We start from the raw sequence: 22,293 nt of genomic DNA, 5'->3' as shown, positions 1-22,293 counted from the left end.
CTGGCACGTAGAGGTCTGCAGCACCAAACTTTCTGGGGTAGGGTGTTGGCTGAGAAACCTTGGGTCAGCCGGAGCTGGGCGATGGTGGCGTGCAATCGTCCTCTTCACAGGAGCTTCTGTGATAGGTTTGAACCAAGTGCCTAGAAGGACGTCCGTAAGTGTCTCATTAAAGGGCAAATGAGGTTCAGAGGTGGAAGCCCCTCGTTGAAGCACATCAGTCAGGAGATTAGTCCTGACCTGCACTGAGGGCAGCTCTAATCCAAGGATCTCAGCTGCCCTCTTTACCACCATGGTATAGGATGCCCTCTACTCCGTAGCCACTGTTGGCAGACAAAGCATGGCAGTATCTGGGGAAGTGTCCAGTCCACTGGCCTCACCAAGTTACCTGTACCAGTCCAAGCTCTCCTCATAGACATCCTGATGTTCCAGAGGGTCCATAGACCCCTCCCATTTCTCTCCCGAGCCTAGCACACCTCCAAAGTACCCAGGCAACAACATAGAACCCCTTAGTTCAATCGACGTTGGAATCAGCATCTAACAACGTCGTTCTGGCTCCGTGTCGTGGGGGATGAGTATGGGGCTGGCACCGTAAATGGGCAACAGCTGTGCCGCAGGCACCGACTTCGGAGCAGATGCCGGAGGAGGTCGCGTTGGCACAATTTGCATCTACCAAGATCCGGGATCAGATCCTTGAGGCCACACCGGCACCGTGGCCGGACCGACGGCATCAACTCGATGGGGTCCCTTCCGACACCGTGGGGCCGAGGGCTCACCAGCGGGGTCGTTCTGCTCAAATAAGCAGCGCATGGCCTCGTAAAATTCTTTTATGTGAGCGAGATTCACTCCGGCTCCTTGAAAGGGAAGGAGGTGCGAAGTCTACTCTAGCTCCAGCTCTGCGCAACCAAGCCTAGAGCGTCGGTGCTCCTTACCTTTCTCAACGATGGACGCAATCCGAGGTAAAGGTGAAGTCCGCTTGGACTCCCTCTTCTTCTTATGCCTTTTTCCTGAGTGTCCCGAGGACCTCAAGTGGGAGGAAGAGGACTAAGGGCTCCAGGAGCCGTCCTGCAACCTTCTCTTCTTCGACAGGGACCTCCGCAGACTCTCGCTGGACGGCGTCGACTGCCGGGCTGCGAGAGGCTTCATCGCTCTCTCCCTCAAGGCCTTTGGAGCCATGGCCCAGCAGTATGAGCAAGACTTCGAGTCGAGGTCACGCTCAAGACACCAGAGACAGACAAGTTGGGGATCGGAGACCTACATCATGTGGTTACTGGGGGGCGTGGCGTGGTAAAATGGACGGCTAGACGTGTTGCTGAGGTGCTCCTGCCCGAACAGTAATTATCCTGCATAATCCTGGCGTTTTTGGGAACCCTAATAGCGCAAACTGGCAGTGCAACCCGCCCCTGACATAGCGGTCCATGGTGGTGTCAGCCTGCAGTGGTAGATCGGCGATACGGGCTGTGGAGATCCCGGGGGATCCTGATCCCCGTAATGACAGCCTTCATTACCCTTTGAGAGGGGGAAACAATTGGCGGGCAGAGGCAGCGGCCCGCAACTCCGCGGAGTCCCAGCTGAGACTAACACAGAGGGCGGACCCCAGGCGGGGGGCTACCCGCTGGGAGATAGCGATCGTGTCGGTAGACTGGTAGGCGGGTCTCCACGGACTGCTTTAGGCCTAATCCTGGGCCTAAAGCAGTGATGGGCCGGACAGACGCTCGATCCCGGAGGCTGAGAATACCGGGTGGAGAGGTGAGGCGGACATCGGGGGTACAGTGGCGGCCCTGTGACCCCGGTGACTCCAGTCACACAGACAAAGCAACAGTTTGGCCCCGGGAGAGGGAAAGCATATAGTGTGGTCGAGGCGGCGGCTGACGGGACCTGGCGGGCTGGAGGAAGAAGCTGCGCGAGGTCGGGGCAGTGCGACTTGCACTCATTCTAGCGGGCCGCACCTGCCTGAGGCCCCGAAAGTAGGCCTGAATTGCGTGATGGCCGCTTCCAGTACCCGGTGGTGGTGTCGTGCGGCAGTACACACCCAGTGAAGGACTTGTCCCCTTGCCTCCTGAAATACATGAATTTGGAGGCCGAAGATTGACTGAAACAGAGGCTGAAGAGGTGAGGAGAGGCCTGGCTGCACACCGGCTGGTGGGTCGGGGGACAACGACTTGGCAAAGGCTTGGGGGCGACACAGTGGTGCTCAGTGCCAGGGGCCAGGGGCCGTACCTCGGGTAAAGAGGTGAGGGGACCCCCCCTGACTTGTGAGGCCCGCTGGAGAGAGGGAATTGGGCTGGAGGCGTTCGCTCCACGAGTTGGCTGTAGGCCAGGCCCCCAGGGATACCACACCGGTACTGTCCGGCACAGCTGGGGAAGAGTGGCGGAGGGCCAGGCAACTCTCAAGACTTGACAAACGGCTCGAGAGGGTAACGCATTTTGCCTGTCCAGTGACACTGGTGGGGAGAGAAGGAAGGCCAGGTGATGGAAAAGAGTGACGGCCGAGTGGCCTGCCTGATAAAAGCACTGCGGAAACCCCCAAGGGGAGGTGGACTGTTGGAAGGAACCCTTCCCTGGACTGCTTGTGGCACTACTGAATTTTGGTCTGGGAACCCCCTGGGGAGTACCCTGGAGTGGCCTTGCTGGTTATGGGGAGAGACCGACCCCTGAGAGGTGCCCAATCGAATACAATTGTGCAATACACGGTCCGGGGGCCGACTGCGACGGACCGCCCTCATGCAGACATGGAGCAAGGGGCCCACCAGGACTCAGCCACTCGGGACAAGGCAGATATCTTGGAGCCAATCTGAGACTCTGGGGTGGCATTAGAAACCAAAATGGATGGGATGGCCATGGATATTAATCACCTGCGCCTGGATCTCAGGAAGGTGGCAGACAGGGTCTGCAAACGGAGGTCAGGCAGCTGCGAGAGACGGTGACGGCACTTCAGGACCAAACGTCCCGGCTGGAGGAAAGGGCGGAAAACACAGAAGGCTGCTCTAGAAGAAATAATCTCCGCTTTTTGGATTCCCCAAAAAGGCGGAGGGGCCGGCAGCGGACCTGTTTCTGGAAGACTGGATCGGCAGGGCATTCCCCAACCTTAGGCTCTCTAAAATGTTTGCGGTGGAAAGGGCACATAGATCCCTGGGGCCGCCCCCGAGACTGTGATCCCCGCCTAGAGCCTTGATTTCACGGATGTTCATGATCTTACAGCACATCCATGCCAGCGGCCCGCCGAGATTTGAGAACCATGACATTCAGATATACCCTGATTATACTAAAAAAGTACCAGACCTGCAAAATGATTTCCTGAGTGTTAAACGCCTGATGCATAGCCACAATATTAAATACAGCCTGATGTTCCCGGCTAGGCTCCGAGTGCAGTAAGCAGAGAAAGTCCACAGGCCCGATTCACAGAACTAACTCAAGACAAAATCCTAAACTTACTACCATTTTGGTATTCACAGAAGGCGCTTACTCATTTTGGTATTCACACAAGTTAGGACTCCTAACTTTAGGACTCCTGAATGCCTTCTGTGAATACCAAAAGTCTTAAAGTTACGATTTTTCTCCGTTTAGGAGTAGTAAAGTTAGGACTCCTAACTTTAGGACTTCTAAATGCCTTCTGTGAATACTGAAAGTCTTAAAGTTAGAATTTTTGTCAGTTTAGGAGTAGTAAAGTTCCTAACTTTAGGACTCCTAAACTGAGAAAGTGCCTTCTGTGAATACCAAAATGGTAGTAAGTTTAGGATTTTGTCTTAAGTTAGTTCTGTGAATCGGGCCCCACTTCTTTGGCACCCCAGTGGAGGTAGCAGACTGGATGGACTCGTTGGGCCTGGTCGGCCCAGACCAAAATCTGGGATGGCAGGAGGAAAGGCGCCGGAGCAATCGGCAGACGAGCCAGCAACGTCGTACCGAAGGACAACGGAGGCAGGAACGAGATCACGTAGACAGGGAACGCATCGTGGTGGGACCGGATGGAACCCTTCATAAGGAAAGAGAGGCGATCCTGACGCAGAACCAGTTTTCTCCACTCTGTCTGGTGCAGGAAACACAGTCTGACGTGGACGGTGCCACAGGCCCGGCTGTAGAGGGCTCTGGAAATGAGTGAGCGAGGGTCCGGATGATGGGATCGGGGGGGCTGTTACCCATGGACACTGTGAGTACAGGGTTCGGCCCACGGGGCACTTGAATTTACCAGGTGACTTATAAGAACGGGCTTGTGCCCATTGAAATTGAGGGGGGAGGGTCTGATAAATGTTGTAGGAGGGTACACCATTACGCCTATAGGCTGGTTAGGTTCGCAGGCTGTGGAGTGGCGAGGTAACCTGGCTAGACCTTGGTCAGGCGGGTCTGCGTGGTGCCAGGCAGTCGGCTGATTCATAGAGTCTAAGTGGGGAGGGAGGTTTAAACGGACCTGGGTGGGTGAGTGTGGGTGGAATCGTTTCCTTTTCAAGTTGAGAGGGGTATTCTAGGGGGTGGGTGGAGCTTTGGGGTGGGGTTCGGAGTCCTCAAACTAGGGCTGGTCGTGAGAATGAAGGGCTACAACCTGTGGGCGGAGGGAGTTGAGGTTTCCAGTTGTGGGGTTGTTGGGATTACTGCCGGGTCTGATCTATGTTGGTACACAGGAGATCGAAGGCGTCCTCCTCCAGGGGGTCATGACATGACGCTACTGGGGGGGTCCCACATAACAGGCGGGGGACTGCGATACCGAATATATACTCATGTTAGGGGATAACCAGAAATACAAACTGATCATGTGGAACGTGAGGGGGCTCAATAATAGGGTGAAACGGATTTGGGTGGCATCATACCTTAGGCGTTAGGGGGTCAGCATAGCCCTACTTCAAGAAACCCACCTATGGGGAGACTGTCTTAAATTCGTCCAACGCAGGTGGAGAGGTCAGTTTTTTGCTGCATCCTACTCAGGGTTTGATAGGGGTGCGCCTCTTTGGGTGGCACCAGAAGTCCCCTTTAAGGCTGTGCATGTTAAACAGGATTCCGACGGGAGGTTTGTGGTGGTGGTGGGGACCCTAGATGGGTGCACTATGTGCCTTGTCAATGTTCATTGATGGGGCACATAAGGAGCACCAGATGGGATCCCAAGCTGCCCGAGGTGTTAATGGCATGTGGAGCAATGATGCAGGAGATAGGGGGACAGGCCTCTCAAGTCACTATAGATAGCACTATTGAGACGTCCTCCGTAGAGGGGAGGGCCCCAGGACAGGAGAGGGAGATGCAGGGTGACCCTGCATGATGACTAAAATACATGGACCTTGAGTTACATAGACCCGGTGGAGGGGGGAGGGCAGGGAAGGGGGCTGTAGGGAAGGGAAGTGGGATGGGTGGCGGGGGGATTTCTTACAGTTGGGTATGTTTCTGTATGGAACAAACAAAAAGAAGACTAACCAAAGATAAAGTTCAGTGGAGGGGGGAGGGGATTCTCACGGTGGCGAACTTAGTTATAATCGTTGTTGAATATTCTTCCAAAGCGGTTTTTTGCCTCGGCGGAGGTGGACGAAATGTAAACATGTTGTTTTGAATATGCACTGCCGATCTGGAGAAAACCCAATAAAGAATAAATAAAAAAAATCATGCGGTTACTGGTACCACATGGCTTGAAACCTGTCTTCCTCGAAGACATCCCTCACATACAAAGTGGAAACATTTCGAATTCGACAAAATTCAAGAAAGAACCTGCCAAAAAGTGGCAGAGGGGTAGCTCTTCCCGGATCGGCACTTAACTGGCGCCAAAAGAAAAGAAAATACATCCCGGTGCCTGGCTGGCACCTGTATAGGCACCGCAACATCATAACCAATGCTACTAATGCCGACGATGTCACGCGGAGCCGAATTGGGTATTGCTCAGCAAATGTTTCCAGATTCAGCCTGACGCCTGGGAAATTCAAAGGTAAGGAATTTTCAGCTAGAAGTCTCTATCAGATACCTTGTGTTTTCTCATGGCGTCTCATTATTCAAACATTTTTTTAAGGTATTTACATTGAAAATCCAGAACACTTCTCTACAATTTCTGATTTCAGAACTCAAAGTTGCCTGGAAGTTATTCCTTTTTTCCAGGATGAACCAATATATCTCTTCTGGTTTGTGGGTAAAATCCAGAAAATGTTTGACCAGGGGAGCTGGGAAAAAGCCATACGCTACAACAATTCTTCATAATTGTAATTACATCATATTCCTCGTATATTTCTCAAGTCACCCCATCACTTGAAATATTATGCAAGCCCATTACTTTTATATCTTTCTCTTTCATGCTTGCTTTTAATATTCTAACTTGCAGTTTCGCTGCAACGCAGTCCTTCCTTTATTTCTGTACTCTACCTGAGTTTAGATGCGGTGGCTTAAGTATGCAAATACTTGTCTGGCAGCTTAGCAGGATAGACCAAAGCATACAGCACTCCGGCTTTACCATTAGGCTGACATCTGGGTAAATAGATAGATAAAGTGTTCTCTTGATAGTTAATCTCCCTCCACTCCCTGGCCAGAACCAGGATGGAGCCTGGTCTTTGTAATTTAAGTTGAGGGCCCCTGTAGGAGGCCTTGGTCCCTCCAGGGATGGTGTAAGAGATTCTCCAAAAAAGGAATGCAGCATGCTTTTAAGATACATTTCTATTTTGTCCATAGTTACGGACTCCATATCACTTGCAGTCCGCCCCAGAAACTCCTCTGTTGTGCCGCTGCCGCTGCCCCTACATCTCTCTGTAAGGTAGGTATTCGAGGCCCTCCTCCAACCGCAGGCTCCTGCCTGCGCCTCATCCCTGGTGATCCAATGGGAAAGCTTTGCTCTTCTGCTGGTCTGCTGTTGTACGTCTTGCGTTTGTGCCCTTTTTCTGTCTTTTGTGTCTTTTTTGTTATTTGTGACTCTGTTTATTTTGCCTGTTTTTATTTTTTTCATTCTACCTGTGCCCTTGTTTGTGTTCTCCGTGGCCCCTCCCCCTGCCAGTTCCGCCGCCCAGCTGCGTTCCCCCTTCCCTATTTAATAGCACCCGCGCCAAAGTCAAGCCCATCTGTGACCCGACCGCGACCAGCACCAGGGACCCTGTCTCTGACCACCCACCGCTAGAGTGCAGCTGCCCTCCATGCACTCAACTCCGGAAGAAACAACAACTGCCAGCTGTCTACGCTGAACACCACCCACGGCCAGTTATCCTGCCGACACTACCGACAATCCTTCACCATCCTCCGCATCCCCACGGCTGCCGCACTCATGCCGGTCGCCAGCACCTCCGAAGTCCTGAGGTGCATCCTCCTCAACGTGCACTCCCTGCACAGACATGCTATCAAGATCTGGGATTTCCTCGACACCCTCTCGCCAGGCTTTGCCTTCTTCACGGGAACCTGAACCAATTCCTCCTCTGCCCCCAACATTGCCACCGCCACCCCCGACAGATACAAGATCCAGAGGAAGGACCGCGCCAACCGCCCAGGAGGAGGATTCGCCATCACACACAAGTGCTCCCTCCGACTTTCTACCTCCAGCACGAGCGCCTCCCCATCCACCTCCGAACACCTCCATTTCCAGAACCAGACCAGCCCCAGAACAACCCTACATGGTACCCTTGTCTACAGACCCCCGGAACTCGTACTTCGTTTACCTCTACCATCGCCGACCTCATCGCGCCCTACGCCATTGCCTCTATGGACTACATACTCATCAGAGACCTCAAACTCTACCTCGACAACCTCAGCGACCCCAACTCCGCCACCCTCCTGAACAACATCGCCAACTTCAGACTGAAACAGCTCATCACCACCCCCGACCACAAGGCAGGACACACCATCAGCCCCATCTTCGCAGGAGGGAACAACATCCACTTCAGCTACACCACCCAATACCCCTGGACGGACCACCACTGCATACACTTCTCTTTTAACAATGCCACTGCTCAAAACCCACACCACGCCAACCACGAAGGAACCTGGAGCAAGGTCACGGAGGACTACTTCAACTCCACTCTCAACCACGATCCCCTTCCCGCCTCGACTGAGGCCAACTCTGCAGCCAAAGAACTACACTGGTCGATCACGAAAATGCAGTCAAGCTCTCCCCCCTTTGCAACCTTGACAGACAGCGCCCCATGAAGCCCACCTGGTTCACCACCGACCTGCAGGAATCTAGATGCCCCTGCAGACGTCTCGTAATGCGATGGAGGAACAGCAAAGCCACTGAAGGCCAGACTAAGAATGACATGACAGAATACCACCAACTCATCAGATCCAGCAAAAGGACCTTCATCCGGAACAAAATCCTCGCCAACTCCTGCAACTCAAAAGAACTCTTCAGCATCATCCAGGAATTCACCAAACCCCCCAGCGAAGCCACAGACATCTCGCCCTCCCAGGACCCCTGCAACAAGCTTGACTCCTACTTCCATCTGAAAATCAAGGCCCTCTACGACAACTTCAGCGAACAGACTCCAGAAACCACTCCTTCCTCCAGTGACGACAGCCAGCCTACCATCGCCGCCTGGACCCCGGTCACCACTGAAGATACCACCATGACCGTGAAGAGCTCTCACTCAGGAGCCCCCATGGACCCATGCCCGCAGCACATCTTCCACAGAGCCGTCGCCACCATAGCACCTGAGCTACGATGCACCATCAACGCCAACTTCGAATCTGGCACATTTCCCGTCGCCCGGAAACACACAGAAGTCAAAACCCTCCTCAAGAAACCCTGTGCAGACCCAACAAAACTGAAAAACTACCGACCCATCTCTCTCCTTCCCTTTGCGGCCAAAGTCACTGAGAAGATCGTCAATGCCCAGCTGGCAAAGTTCATCGGAGAAAACACAATCCTCGACCCTTCCCAATACAGATTCCGCAGCAACCACAGCACCGAGACCGCCCTCCTCGCAGCTACAGACAACATCTCCATGCTTCTCGACCAAGGCCACACCGCGGTCCTCATCCTACTAGACTGTCTCCCACCGCACTCTCGCAGCCAGACTCCACAACGCCGGCATACAGGGAACCGCCCTCGACTGGCTCTGATCCTTCCTCACCGGCAGAACCCAAAGGATCAGACTCCTGTCCTTCCTCTCCAAAGCCACAGATATCAACTGCGGAGTACCCCAAGGATCATCGCTCCGTCTTCAACATCTACATGGCCCCCCTCGCCGTCATCATCAGACAGCATGGACTCAGCATAGTATCCTACGCCAATGAAACCCAGCTCATCCTCTCCCTCACAAAGGAACCCAACGCCACCAGACTCAGATTCCAGGAAAGAATGAAAGACGACGCATCCTGGATAAGCAGCAGCTGTCTGAGAGCTCAACTCGGAGAAGACAGAAGTCCTTGTCCTTAGACCCATCCCCTCCGCTTGGGACAACACCTGGTGGCCCACCGCCCTCTGCAACCCGGCTACCCCCAGGGACTACGCCCGGAACCTCTGAATCATACTCAACTCCTCCCTCACTATGACCAGCCAGATCAACTCCGTCGCCTCTACCTGCTTCAACACCCTCTGCATCCTTCTCAAGACCTTCAAATGAATCCCCCCGAATCCAGAAAGACCGTCACCACTCACTTATAACAAGCAGACTGGACTATGGAAATGCCCTCTACGCTGTAATCAACAAATCCCTGCTACGTAAGCTCCAGACCATTCAGAACACCGCGGCAAGACTCGTCCTCAGCATCCCACGACATGAACACATCACCCAATACCTGCGAGACCTCCACTGGCTCCCCGTTGAGAAGAGAGTAACTTTCAATCTACTCACCCACGCCTACAAATCCCTCCACAACACCGCACCCAAATACCTAAACGAAAGAGTCTCCTTCCACGTACCCAAGAGAAACCTCCGCTCCGGCAACCTCCTCGCCCCCACAGAAACCCTGCGCATCTGCAGAACCAGAGCCGGTGGTAGAGCCTTCTCCTACACGGCGGAGATGGCCTGGAACGAGCTCCTGATCAACATCAGACGCTCCCCCACTCTGCACACCTTCAAGAACAGACTCAAGACCTGGTTCTTCAACTGACTCGGAGCTGCCCTTCCCCCAGCGCCTTGAGACCCTCACGAGTGAGTATCACGGTTCACAATTCCCTGATTTATTGAGTGATTAGCTCATTGTTGGTAGCTTTGGCTCAGAGCAGTCAGGCTTTATCAAAGGAACAAATGTAATGTTAATGTTAATTTTGACTTGTAGAGCGCTTAATATCTGCAGGTCTCTAAGCACTTCAAGATGATCAGCAGAAGTACCAGGGGAGAGATGTATCACAGAGGGGAGTGTTATGCCCAGGCTTTTGTAAATAATAGGGTCTTAAGTTTCTTCCTGACTGGAAGGAAGCAGCTTTCGGAGCAAAGCTGACCAGGCAGCCTGTTCCAAAGTGGCAGCATAAGGACCGAGAAGGCTCGGCCGCCTTTAGTGGTGCAGTTGAATCATGGGCATTTTAGAAGGCCTCCAGTGGAGGACCTTAGAGAGCGGCAGGGGGTGTATTTCTCCAGGTGTTCCTTGATGTAATTTGGTGCCTGTCCAAGTAGGGCCTTGTGTGTAATGCAGAGGCCTTTGAATTTAGCCCTCTGCTTGATGGGCAACTAGTGTAGTTGTTGCAGTAGGGGTGATACCCGAGTGTGCCTAGGAAGCTTGAAGATTAGCCTGGCTGCATTATTCATCACCATATGGAGTTTGCCCAGCAATGAGTCCGGTAGTCCGATGAATAGCGAATTCCCATAGTCAAGACGGGCCAAGATCAGGGCGGCCACCACTGTCCTCATGGTTGAGAAGGAGAGGATGGGGGAGAGTTTCCTCAACTGCCTGAGTAGGCTCACACAAGTTCCAAACACGGTGGAGACTTGATTGGCCAATGAGAGTTTGGCATTTATTTTGATTCCCAAGCTTTTTACCACCGGAGCAGGGGATGTAGTATCACCCAGCTCGTGAGGCCAGTAGTGGGAATTTCATGGGTTTCTATTATTGGTGACGGCCAGAACCTCCGTTTTGTCCAGGTTGATCTTGAGCGAATTGGCCGTCATCCAGTTTACCACAAATCGCAGTATGTCTTTCACCCTGGTGTGGGCCTGTGGGGTGTTATCTATTTGTAGAATGATTTGTGTGTCGTCCGCATAGTTAAATACCTGGCAGTTCATCAAGGCTAGGTTCTTTATTAAAGGTCTGAGGTATATGTTAAATAGGAGAGGGGACAGTGCCGACCCTTGTGGGACTCCACAGGGAATGGACCCCCTCTCTGACACCCAGTCGCCCATCTGGATTTTTTGGGTGCGGTCTGTCAGGAATGAAGTAATCCATTGGAGGATTGACCCTCCAATAAGAATGTCTTGTATTCTTTCCAGGAGTAGGGAGTGGTTGACTGCGTCGAACGCTACCGACATGTCTAGGAGAACTAGGACACATGGCTTCTTGTTGTCTGCTGTAATCCTGATTTCATCAAGTACTGACAACATCACCAACTCAGTACTATGGTGAGCTCTGAAGCCAGTCTGCCTATCTCCAAGGAGGTGGTGGTCCTCCATGAACCTGGATAGAGTTTGCTGGACATGTTGTTCCATAATTTTAGCCAGGAAAGGGAGTTGGGATATGGGTCTGTAATTTTTCATTTGAAAGTGTCAGCTCCTGTCTTTTCGAGTAGGGGGATTGCTCTTGCTTCTTTAAAATACGTGGGGATCTTCCCAGTTTCCAGTCAGAGGTTCAACATAGTGAGGATTTCTTCCTCAATCACTGGAAGAGCAAGTTTAAAGATCCTAGGTGGGCAAGGATCTGCGGGTGAGGCAGATTTGATTTTGATTGCAATGCATTGCAGGGTCTCTAGGTCAAGAGTTTGAAAGAAGATCAGCTCTACCCTATTTCCCTGTATCACCGCCCCTTCATTGAGGAGTTGCTTAAAGGGGGATTTGTAAATGTCAGCCAGGATGTCTTGTCCTTTATCAGAGAAGTAAGATAAGAATGTATTACCTTGTTCCTGGCTGGACAGCGCATCTAGCGACTGTTTTTGACTCAGTTCCTTCAGGATTTTAAATGTTTCTTTTTGTTTGTTCGTTGCCACCAAGATCCTATTTTCATAGTATTCAGTTTTCCTGCTAAGAAGCCCTTTTTTATAGGTGGAAACGCTTGCCCTGTATTCTACGAGAGCCTGTGGCTCATAAGCTTTACGCCACATTCTTTCGTGGTGGCGAAGCGTGCGTTTCAGAGCCCTGAGCTCCTCAGTGAACAAGGGTGCGCCCTTGCCCTTGTTTGCAGTTTTTATTTTCGTGACTGGGGCAAATTTTTTAATGGCAGGTGATAGCTGGCTGGAGATACAGTCCATTCTTCAATATCCGCTGTCTCTGGCCTCCTGACGGGGTTTTCTCGAAGGTTGCTCTCTAAGCTGGGACCCGCGATTTTATTCCAACTTCGTACTAGTTTCCAGTTGGGTGGCAGGCGTTAATCGCGCCTAGCTGGGGGGAGTAGAAGATTAACAAAATAGTGGTCTGACCACTCACAGGGAGTGGTATCCACTAGGTTCACTAATGGCAGAGTTGCCCAAACCAGGTCCAGGGTGTGTCCCTTCTCATGGGTAGGGGTCATTACTAGCTGTTTCAACCCAAGAGTGGTGAGCATATACTCTAGCTGTTGGCCTGTGCCCCTCTAGGTTGTTGGTCCCAGTGGTAGTTGAAGTCTCCTACTGTCAGAAGTTAATAATAATAATATCCACATTTGTAAAGCGCACAATCACCCGTTAGGGTCTCTAGGCGCTGGGGGCCGTCGGGAAGATTAAGCAAGCTATTGCCCAGAGTCACATGGTGCTGGGCTAATCTGCCGCCGGTGCCGGGGATCGAACCGTGATCCCCAGATTCCGGAGTCAGTCGCCCTGGCCGCGGCGCCACACCTCTTCCAGTTGTTGGAAACGTGAACGGAGTTTGCTGACACATTTGGTGAGGAGATCCACGAACAGCAGTGGGCATTTAGGCGGACGGTATACTACCATGAATACTATACTTGAGGAGCTGCGACAGACCTTAATTATTAAAATATCAGCCCCTTCCAAGTTTTCTCCTGACCCCTGGCCCCACCCCTCCAATCCGCCATGCTGAGCAGCAGCTGTCAACCCCTGTGGACCCTAGACCGTGTTCGAGAGAGCGAAAGTGGAGGGCAGGACCGGTCAACTTGAAGCTCTGGTGTGCGCGGCAGAAAGTAGGTTGAAAGCACTCACAACAGTAACTTTTAAAAAGGTAAATGCGAGATTCTTTCAGCCCAACAATTAATATTTTTAAAATTGTAAAGAGAGTATGTAACACAGACAAAGTTAAAAATCAATACATGCACCGCCTGGGCTAGTGCGTCTTCTCTAATTGGGCGTCTACTCCAGCGTGCTGTTTTATGCCTCTCATGACTCCTAGGCCCTCCCCGCCAATCAGCCCAGCTGAGCAGCAGTTGTCAACCCCTGTGGTCACTAGACCGTGTTCGAGGGAGTGGAAGTGGAGGGCAGGACCGGTCAACTAGAAGCTCCGGTGTGCGCGGCAGACAGCAGGTTAAAAGCACTCACAAAAGTAACTTTTAAAAAGGTAAAAGTGGGATTCTTTCAGCAGAACAGTTAATATTTTTTAAATTGTAAAGCAAGTATGTAACACAGGCAATGTTAAAAACTCAATACATGCACCGCCTGGGCTAGCGCGTCATTAAGAAGTGCAAAGACAGTTGAATAAGAAGAAAACGCAACACAATAAAAATCCGAAACATATTTATAAAAATAGATAGTATTTTTAATCTTTAAATAGACAACTTAACAAAAAAATCCCTCGGAATTATCAAAGGAACAATAATTTAGATATTTTTACTTGGCGCAATATATCATTGTAATCTACTGTGACTCGTGATTTGGGGATTAGCCACAACAAGTAACTCGAAAATGGCTATAAGGGCACCCTTGTGGAGACCAACAGGGAACTAGTCACAGGGACCAATAATGTCCAACAGAACAGTTACCTTGCAAGGAAAGCAGTTTCCAGTTTAGTTCCAAACTCTGTGGGTGAACTGTAATTGGAATCAATGAGGTAGCCCTGATGCAAATGATACAGGTTCCTGATGATGCTCAAGGATACTGATGATGATGAGCTGGTATTGGGTCTTCCTGTGTCTCCTTGGTCCATGAACACAGATGGGGAACGTTGACCTGAGGGGTCAATGTCCTACAAAGTCCGGGTGAAGTCCAGCACAAAAAATGTTTCAACTGTTCTACTGGTCTCCCGTCACGGTGAAACCAGTGGTTCTATTTAACTTGCAGTAACTACCAGTTTGGGTGACCAAACTGAAACCCAACTACTCTCCTGGGCCCAGCAGATTTGAGGATCATCTTTTGAAGGTTGGGACTCGGTCTTCTAGACTCATTCTTGGCATCCAGCAGCAGTCAGGCTTATTGGCACTAAGCATTAGAGGAGCAGGAATCTCAGCTTTTATGGCCCTGTGGTTGTAACAGGGAGTCAGCCAACTGACTCATGGAGTCACTTTCTCTGTCTGGGGTACGGAAACAACTTTTTGCCAAGCTGGAAACCACAGGCAAAGTCCTCTCTTTGCTAGCCCAAGCCAGAAAGGGCAAGTGCAGTCCCTGTTTGGTGCAGCCTCTCTTTGCTGGGACCAGGGAACAGCAGGGAAGTCCTTCTTCGGTCCAGATGTTATCTGAGGTCCGGGAGCCATAGGTCCCACATTTATGCCAGTTTCTTTCTTTGGGGGGTGTAGCTACTACTACCAAATGGGCTAACAGGTCCCCTCTCTCCTAATGCTGACTTCCTGTGAAGTATGACATCAGGTTAGCCCTGAATGCACCATTCTGCCTACATGCCAGAACCCTTCTGTTGGTGTGATGAACTCCCTAGCCCATCCCAGAGGTGTGGATACCTAGGGGTTTCACACACATGGCAAACAGTTTGGCAACCAACTCTGGCTGAGATGCCAGCCTGTCAGCTAAAAAAGGAGCGTTCTTTGTCATGCCCATTTGTCCTTTAAAGGCAGTTTCCCCTTTGAAGCTCGCTTTTGGGCTCACACCCAAACTGGCCATCCTGCCAGGAGGAGGGAATACCTCCACTCTTGGCAGATCCTTTGTGGTCCTTCCTCAGAGTCGTTCACAACTCTCCTCACGAGAGCAGAAGGCTGTCTCACGGTCAGCAGCCTGTGTACAACCATAATGTCACTGGACACTTCAGGCAGCAAAAGTGGCAATTTTCTAAAGTTGCTATTTGTGCAAAATTTGCATTAAACTATTCTTCTGATACCTTGAACCACGATACCATTTTTAGTGGTCCCATTCAAAAGTTAGCACTGCTGAGTTATCAGTGTGTAACTCCATACTCACCAGAGGGGCTACAAGCCTTTCCACAGTGAAAACGACAATGCAGGTTTTTACTCTCAGGACAGGTAAAGTTGATAAAACACCTGTCCATCTTTTTAATATAATGCACCCTGTCTTTAGGGCTCGGTAGGCCTGTCTGAGGTGTGTCTTATTATACATGTTAAAAAGGCAGGTCTGGGCTTTGTCATTAGTTTAAATGGCAAAGTCGAGTCAGCAGTGTAAACTGCTCTGCCAGCTGGCAATGGCGAGCTGGGATCATGCTTTGCTTTGTCCCACTAGTGGTGGCAGATAAGATCTACAATCCAAGGGGGGCAATTTAACTGTCAGGCCCTGGATACCTCTAGTACCATATATTAGGGAATTATAAGTAAGTTGATTTATGCTAATTGGGGGTGAGGTGAGCCAGTTAGTCATATACTTTTTTATTGTCAGAGCACTAGCATTGCGGTCTAGTTGGCAGGACTCAGTGCACTTTCAGAGTTGGCAAACCGCAGCATTAGTCCAAAACTTAGGGGTGATCAGGCAAAAAGAGGCATTTCAATCAGCCAATCAAGAAATGCTTTATTCGTTTGATAAAGAAAACCATCAAAGCGTACAGATAAAAATCATTCATAATTAAAACATCGCAACAAAAAATTTGGAGGCAACTTTTTTTTAAAGTTACACACACAGCAATACATTAATAAAAATTAGCTCATACAGCACTTCATGAGAAAAATCAGATCACATTATTAAGTTCCAGTAATGCAACAACTTATTGTGCACATTGCAACACGATGCTGGGTACAGACCTATAAAACATTTCAAATATGTAAGTTCTTTTAAGAAACAAGATTTAAAGCAAGAAAATTAATTAATCAATACATAAAGCATGGTAAAATATGTGCTAAAACTGTTCACTAAAAGCACTTCCATACTCAGTGATTCCCTGAGATTTAATGAAATAAAAGAGCATTAAAATATATCAATCACAAAGTGTAATGTTTGAGGGTGCAGGAGTGAAAAATGCAAAATAGCAGCAGGATTCAAGCTACACACCCTGGTAGTGCACAGTTAATAAAATATGCAGGGTTGTCAGTCAGTTCCCGTTTGCGCCAAATGACTGACAAATATCGACTAACTGCAAAAACAACCGAGTAGAAGTAAAATTTTTGAGAATCCTGTGGGCAATTAAGTAGCGCTGGTTTCCGAGGTTCACATACTGGGTGTATCCATTTGCGCGTCGAGTGAAGGTATTCTGGGCAAAAGAACAAAATGTGCTACTCGGTCCATCCAGCAGGCGGAACACATTGTGGAACCGGCAACTGAAATATTTTAATGGTAGACAACCAAGACAAGTTCTGTCTGGATCACTACCCCAAATCTTCATTTATTTGCTTTTATGACCATCAGGACTTTTTCCATGAGCATGCTCCAGCTGCTCCAGGCAATCATCGTGTTTATCCGTTCCTTCACAAACTTCAGTCTGTTTGTGAGGCAGTCAATTTTAGCATCAATTGTACGAAGGCTGTGCATCATTTCGAAGAGGAGATTCTTGATCTCCTGCTCTGGCAGGGAGTCACAAATTGATTGCCTCAATCTTAGTCTGCAGATCCAGGTCTTTTACTGTCAAATGGTAGTTTGGATTTGTGTGGTCTTCCTTACCCATCTTCCTGAAGTTTCCTCAAGAATGTTGTGGATAGCCAAATATTGGCATCTGCAGTTTGGTTGTTGGTTCAGCCCTGACCAAATCACAAGAGTACCTGAGTTGCTTCAATGAGATAAGGGTCCTGCCACACCTCAGAAGTAGTGGTCTCACAATGTGAGGGGCACGAGCACACCAGCAATCACATAGACAGTTGACAATCAAGGTATTGTTTAATGGAAGTTTCTAATCTCTTATTCAGTTGACAATATGCATAAAGTGACTCACAAGTCATTGGAGGTCGCTCCAGAATGCCTCAGCAGCAAGGGACCGCAAATCAGCCTGCACTGTTGCAGAGGCAGCAGAAAATGCAAGGCATCCTCAGTGCTTCCTGAGGCAGCTGCCAGAGAGAACAACACACCAGCCAGTACTGATGGCCGGTGTCCACGGCGCGCGGCCTAGAAACTTCCTGAATTAAAAGATAGCGCTGTCATCAAGCAGAACTAGGTCGTACAAAGAAACACACCAAGACGGCGTTTTCAAAGCCGGAAAATAACTCGAAGCCATACAAAGCTCCGGACACGCTCTGTGAAGTAACAGTGAGAGAGAGCAGAAGCTTTATCTTAAATAACATCACGAGACTCCACGTCATTCATGCATGTTGCTGTTCTAGATAACTTTTGAATACCATCCACTGGCGAATTAAGGAATCGTTGTTTTGATCCTGAAGAGAACCCCTGTAAATCTTTGATGGAAATTATTTCTTTGTTTGGTGTAGGTTCCTCGGTTCGCTGAAAAATAGATTTTTAGGGAACCAAGGAGTGGGTATGTGAATGTGTGTAGGATGTGACTTGTTTTTGAATGTGGATGTATGGATAAATAGGTGTGAATGCGAGTGGTAAGATAAGCCAAATTGCTGGCTTGCAATTGTGGCATTTTTCTAAAATTATTTTTGTAAATATTTCCGTGGTGTTTTGTGAGTTTTTGTACATAAAGCATTTTTTTGTAAAAAAAGAAAAAAGTGAACTAAATCATGTTCTAAATTAAAAACTATTGACTAGTGGCGATCTGCATTGAAGTATTGTCCTTGCGCCGCGTTGCATTCAATTTTGAATTGATCATCAGCACTGGCAGGTGTGTTGTTCTCTCTGATAAGTGGCTCAGCGTTACTGATTAGAGCCATACCCATCATTGCTTTCTCGTCCCGAGGCACCTGCAGCATGGCACAGCAACATCTGCCCCTCTGCAACGCCGGGTCCGTCAGAGGACCACCAAGGCCCACCCCACTCCCACAGTGAGCCATCATGTCACTCACCAAACCAAGCTGAGAGTCTGCAGCAGCACGTCGTCTGGGCCTCCCACAGTACCAATCAGTTGACAAGTTGTGTTTTTTGGGGATAGTTTTGAATGATTTATATAGCAAGGTTCTTCCTCGGCCCCTCCATAAACATAAATTTAAGGCAGAGCGGGGGGCCTTATGCAAGGATTAATGCCGGATTGCAGAGCATCACAGAGATATGGCCATCTAGCAACCCAGCTCTCTGGCACCCCCGTACATATTTATCATTTCATTATTAAATATATAAAAAACTAATTTGAATGCATAAAATAATGTTACAATAAATGTTATAATTAATATCTTATTTATATGTTTTATTTTAATCGATTCATATTTTTTACTATTTTAAATTCACATTATTTCCTATAGGAATTCATTTTAAGTCCCTACCTCGATTATTTTCTGTGGGAGTGCCAGTGGTTGGCCATGTGCAGTATTAGACTTACTACAAAAGTGTAAGGTAATAAAAAAGTGTAAGTTAATCCAAAAGTGAAGTTTGGGAATACTGAACAGTAGCAAACTAACTCTAAAGTATAAACTTACTCAAAAGTGCAGTTTGTGAATCAGGCCCTATTTGTGAGGTATAGGAGGCAGGCAGTATCTCATGTGAATACTTTAAAAAATGGTCCACATTATTAGCTGAAGTACAACAGCAAAATAGTTTCCATTATAATGAATGAGGGCCTTATTTACAGTGTGGTGGATGGGTACTTCGTCACATAATGCATCAGGATATATTGCACTAGTAATAGAGTGGATGGGATATCTGTTACATTTGTGACAGAGTACCAATCTGCCAAACTCTAAATCAGTTACTAAATCTTAAATGTGGATGCTGCTCTAGCTGCCTGAAAAATCTTTCTGCAGCCAGGTAAATAAAGGCCGACTTTTTTTTAATTTCAAATCGTTTTTATTGAATAATAACAAATAAAGACAAATAATAAAGATACATTAATATATAGAGTTAAGAATTATGACAATGATACTGATAATAGTAATAATAATAACAATAAGATAATAATAAGATGATGACAGTAATATAATAATAACTGAATTTGTAAAGCGCCTGGTTACACCATAATAATGGTAAAAATAATAATAATGATACTAATGATACTAATGATAATAATAATAACAAGAATAATAATAACAACAACAACAAATAATGACTGTGCTCAAGTGCCAAATAGAACACATAGTACAAAGGTGATCAGATCAAACATATCGACCTGTAGGGCATAAGCAAATGTTCCACTGTTGCAAATAGTAAAAGGCATTCTAGACATAAGAATGTTTGTGAAATTATGGAGGGTCATAAAATGAAGACGATGCGTCAAGGGATTTCCACAGTTTCCTGTGCGATATACGCCAAGGAGAGATTCATTATCATCACCTCTCAAAGAATATAGCCATTCCTGCCACATTCTAAAAGAGACTTCACCGGCATTTTTCCATTTGCTTAGAATGACTTTACAGGCTAGAGTGAGCATGAGGTCCACCAAGTGACGATCCTGCAAGTTTACAAGTTGAGTATCCAATATCCCTAGTAGAATATAGGAGAATTCTGTTGGAGGTAAGATATTAAAGGTCTTGTGTATATAATTGTAGATCTTGTCCCAGTAGGATTGTAAGGAAGGGCAGTAAAAGAGCATGTGGGCAAAGTTGCCTACGTGAGATTGACATTTCCAGCATGTGGGGCTATCACTGAGTTTAAGCCTAAAAATTTTCTCGGGTGTCCAGTACGACCTATTTATTAACCCTTTAACCGCGGCGGAATTTGAGGGTGATTTATGGCGTGGGCATGGTTCGGACGGCCCCCGGCCGTCCTCCGCACACGGCCACTGTGACGTCGGCCGGCCAGCGGCCGTCCGACGCAGGCAAGGGGTTAACATTAACTTGGTCTGTGAAAGTATAGGCGTTTTTTTTAGAGAATGGAGTCAAGTGAATCTTTTCCCAGTCAAATGGGATATTATTGGAGTTGAGTTCATTTTCCCATTTCACCTCACATGTCCTGTGCGATTTTCAGGAGTTAAGAGAAAGAAGTTTATATACCTTGGAGACGGTGTGTCCTGACTTCTGATGTAACACTTGCCCATGATTCTTGGAGAGAAAATGCAGGTCTGTGTATAAAAGGATCGGCGTTTCAATTGTTATGTGATTCAGCAGTGTTAGAAACTGGGTTACTGCTTGACTTGGTGTGAACCCTGGTCAAGCAGCAACTACAATCCTAGTCAGGGCAAGGTACAAGCACACCCAAAATGAACCTGCGCGTGGTAGCTTGGAACAGAGCAGTCAGGCTTAACTTAGAGGTTCAAACAGTAAAACAGTGGAAATACCACTCAAAAAGATTCCACTCCAAGTTAGAAACATAGAGCTTAATTTAATAAATAAACCATGACAAAAATGACAAAAATCCAATTAGTAGAACAGGAGATACTGAATTTTAAAGCTTTTAGAGAAAATTATGCCAAAAAGCACAAAGCGGTAACAGTGAATATCTGATCTCACCGGACAGGGACAAAGGCATAAGTTCATGCCGGCTCGGATGGAGCCCAAACTGCCTCCAGAGACCCAGTTAGGCCTCCTGAACAAAATTTCTTAAAGTCCAGGTTAATGAGCATTGCGTGGATCCATGTCGAAGATGTGTCGCACAACTGAGGCAATGTGTCGGCTCCAAAATGCGGCGAGGCTGTGGTACGAGGTCCTGTTGTGTCGACGTCGAGGATCCTGTTGACAGGGCTTGCGATGCGAAGTCCAGCTTCAAGGATGCGTCAGTTCCGAAGAACTGCGAGGCTGCAATACTGAGTCCAACATTGCCCTCGAGGCTGCAGTAGACAGACGAGATGTGAGGGCCTGCATCGACTGTTGCATCCCGCAGTGGCGGTTCGAAAGGAGACCGAGGCTGAAGCAGCGATGCAAGTCTTTGTGACAGGTCCGATCCATGCAGCAGTTGGGATTGTGCCATCCAGCAAAGGAGATGTGTCGGTTCCAATTGATCCATAGAGGCTAGTAAAGCACCTTCAGCCCACTTCCAAGGGTCCAGGACTGGGGTGCACCACTTGGAATGGTTGACTTACAAATGGCTGAGTCCAGGTGCAGATGCAAGGTGGTTAGAAGCCTGTTATGTATCTGAGGCTTCAGAGCAGAAGGCCAGCCAACTAGCCCATGAGCCACTCTGGGTTCTGGTTCAAGAGATGCAGGCCCAGTTCTTCTCACCCATGCTAGAGGACAGCAGGTCAGCACAGCAGCAAAGCAGTCTAGTAGAGTGACAGTCCTTTCAGCAGTACAGTAGTCCTTCCACAGAACCAGAAGTGTACTGAAGTGGTGGTGTCTAAGGGACATATTTTATACACAGTTGTGCCTTTGAAGTGGGGAGAAGCTTCTAGAGGCATGCCTTTGAAGTGCACAGATTCCCTGCCTTTCTTGCCCTGGCTTCAGACTAACTACAGGGGGTATGCAGCCCCTTTGTGTGGAGATAGGACACAGCCTATTCAAGTGTAAATGAGGCTGGGTCCAGTTCATCCCTCCTATCCTGCCAGTAATGGCCCATCTAGTCACACATAAGCTTCTATTTTGTGTGGCTGTCCAGGAGGAATGCCAAAAGCCCAACTGCCAGCTACACCGAGTCATGTGACTAGTGACAGGCTGCAAACACTAAATGGCTAAGGCAGGAGAACGCCAACTATTGAAAAATGGCATTTTCAAAATTGTAATTGAATATCTGACTTTACCATAAAAGGGGATTTTACATTACAATCCAAAGACACCAAACATGAACTGTTAACCTGATCTCATTTGGAAGATATCCTAATCAAGTGTAATAATGGAACTCTAATGTTGTCTTTTGAAAGAAGTAGGCCTTGCACTACTAAAAAATTAATTTGAGAGCTTTTTACTACTAGGATGTGTAAAACTTAAAAATACATGTCCTACTTTTCAAATACATTGTATCCTGTCTGGTGGACTGTTTGAGGCCTACCATAGGGGTGATTTATATGAATTAAAAAGGAAGGTTTGGGTCTAGCAAAAGGTTCATCT

This window comes from Lissotriton helveticus, chromosome 5_1 (genome assembly GCF_964261635.1).
Source record: "Lissotriton helveticus chromosome 5_1, aLisHel1.1, whole genome shotgun sequence".
Classification (NCBI taxonomy): Eukaryota; Metazoa; Chordata; class Amphibia; order Caudata; family Salamandridae; genus Lissotriton; species Lissotriton helveticus.
The sequence above is the reverse complement of the archived record's forward strand: the minus strand, read 5'-3'. Positions refer to the sequence as shown.